Raw genomic sequence first — 3,133 nt, 5'->3', positions numbered from 1 at the left:
CCGTTTTGGATGTTTATGGGCTTTACTTTACACTTTTATATCATTTTTGGGACTAACCTACTAACCGGAGGCCCAACCGGAATTGCTGTTTTTTTACCTATTTCAGTGTTTCGAAGAAAAGGAATATCAAACGGAGTCCAAATAGAATGAAACCTTTGGGAGCGATCTTTTTGGAACAAACATGATCGAGAGGACTTGGAGTGGAAGTCAAGAAAGAAGCGAGGCGGCCACGAGGGTGCCCGGCGCGCCCCCCTACAGGTGGGCACGCCCCCCACCCTCGTGGGCCCCTTGAGCATCCACCGATCTACTTCTTCCTCCTACATATACCCATGTACCCTAAAAACATCAGAAGCGACCACGAAAAACTATTTCCACCACCATAACCTTCTGTATCCGCAAGATCCCATCTTGGAGTCATCGTCGGCGCTCCGCCGGAGGGGGAATCCATCATGGCGGGCCTCTACATCATCTCCAAAGCCTCTCCGATGAGTTGTGAGTAGTTTACCGCAGACCTTCAGGTCCATAGTTATTATCTAGATGGCTTCTTCTCTCTCTTTGATTCTCAATACAAAGTTCTCATTTCTCTTCTTGGAGATCTATTCATGTAACTCTTTTTGCGGTGTGTTTGTTGAGATCCGATGAATTGTGGGTTTATGATCAAGTTTATCTATGAGAAATATTTGAATCTCCTCTGAATTCTTTTATGTGTGACTAAGTTATCTTTGCAAGTCTCTTTGAATTATCAGTTTGGTTTGGCCTACTATATTGATCTTTCTTGCAATGGGAGAAGTGCTTAGCTTTGGGTTCAATCTTGCGGTGTCCTTTCCCAGTGACAGTAGGGGCAGAAAGGCACGCATTGTATTGTTGCCATCGAGGATAAAAATATGGGGTTTATATCATATTGCATGAGTTTATCCCTCTACATCATGTCATCTTTCTTAATGCATTACTTTGTTCTTCATGAAGTTAATACTCTAGAAGCATGCTGGAGAGCGGTCGATGTGTGGAGTAATAGTAGTAGATGCAAGTAGGAGTCGGTCTACCTGTCACGGATGTGATGCCTATATACATGATCACGCCTAGATAATCCCATAACTATGCGCTTTTCTATCAATTTCTCGACAGTAATTTGTTCACCCACCGTAATAATTATGCTATCTTGAGAGAAGCCACTAGTGAAACCTATGGCCCCCGGGTCTATCTCTTATCATATAAGCTTTCAATCTACTTTTATTTACATCTTTACTTTTCCAATCTATATCATAAAATACCAAAAATATATCTATCTTATCATATTATCTCTATCAGATCTCACTTTTGCAAGTGTCCGTGAAGGGATTGACAACCCATTTATTGTGTTGGTTGCAGGTTCTTGTTTGTTTGTGTAGGTGCATGGGACTTGTGAGGAGCCTCCTACTGGATTGATACCTTGGTTCTCAAAAACTGAGGGAAATACTTACGCTACTATTGTTGCATCACCCTTTCCTCTTCAAGGAAAACCAATGCAAGCTAAAGACATAGTAAAAAGAATTTCTAGCACCGTTGCCGGGGAGGTCTTCGCTCAAGTCAAGACATACCAAGTACCCATCACAAACTCATCTCCCTCGCATTACATTATTTGCCATTTGCCTCTCATTTTCCTCTCCCCCACTTCACTCTTGCCATTTGATTCGCCCTTCTTCTGTTCGATCTTATGTTTGCTTGTGTCTCCATGTGCCTTCTATGTGCTTGCATCTTTGCTTGCTGAAAATCTATTGATATGGATCCACTTAAAGTGTTCTACTTGGACCATCTTTGATCCTTATGCGCTCCTGATGAAACCCCAACGAGCCTAGTGGATGGGAAATCTTTAGATGAGCATGCTCATTTTATGCGTCATCGTTTGTTTGAAAAGGGGAAGCTCTTATGGTATCACATAAATAGTTTGCTTTGCTATGCTTGGAATCTTTGTGAAATTTATGATTTTACTTGTTACTATAAGAACCCTAAAAAAACACCTTCCCTACCTATGTGAGTTTAATGATAATGAAATCTTATCTTCATATGCAAAGGGTGTTTATAGTTACTATGATATCAAACAAATTGAAGAATTTGTCATTTTTAAGGGTGCTCATGAAGTTGCTTCTTTGATTGAAAAGTATGATAATACTCTCTACAAATTTGAAAATTCCGACATACTTAAATATTGCTATGAAAATTGTGCTCATAATGCCTATGTGTAGCGACCAGACCTCAAACAGTCTGATCTCTATGCTCAGTGTCATCCCTGGATCAGTAATGCTGACACCACACAGTACTCGGAGGATTTGTAACAGAGTAGCAATCACACACTTATTACATCGAATGTCTCAAGAGAGAACTTATTGAAATAAATATGGCTTAAGGCCATCTAAAAACGATAACAGCGGAAGGCTTGGAAGAAAAGCGAGTCCATCAACTCCAACGGCATCACTGAGTATAGAACCACGACCTAAAAGCACCTTACTCATCGTCTGAAAAGTCTGCAACATGAAACGTTGCAGCCCGAAAACGGGTCAGGACATGGAATATGCTGGCAATGTAACACATAGAGGATAACAATGGAATAAACTATACTACATGCATATTTGGCTGGTGGAAAAGCTCTATGGTTACCGTTTTTGCATAAAGCTAATTTTTCCCTACTGCAAAGGAATAAATTCATTTAACTATCATGGTGGTTGTTAAACATTGAGAATGATTGACAGCATTCACAATCCCAATTAAAAGTACTCATTAACATCCCAACAATATTAATTAGAAGTAACAATGATGAGATTCACATGATATCCAAGTACTAGATACTCAAGATGTCCATAACCGGGGACACGACTAACCATGATTAGTTTGTTTACACTCTCCCGAGGTTTGTGCACTTTTCCCCACATGACTCGATCGCCTCCATTTGGTTTCTCGCACTACACGGTGTTTGAGAAACGGATGAACGAGACATAGTCTTTCAGAAGCGCTCGCACCTTACGTAAAGGGTAGACCGTACCAACCTACATCCCCTACATCTGTTAGTCCACCCTGTAAGAGTTCGCACGACTTAGTCAACTATGCTAGAGCCCATAATAGCATGTGGATGCACACGGAAGTTTCTAGTTTGAATAGT

The sequence above is a fragment of the Triticum dicoccoides genome, chromosome 4B (assembly GCF_002162155.2).
Source record: "Triticum dicoccoides isolate Atlit2015 ecotype Zavitan chromosome 4B, WEW_v2.0, whole genome shotgun sequence".
Taxonomy (NCBI): Eukaryota; Viridiplantae; Streptophyta; class Magnoliopsida; order Poales; family Poaceae; genus Triticum; species Triticum dicoccoides.
This window is presented reverse-complemented; position numbering follows the sequence as displayed.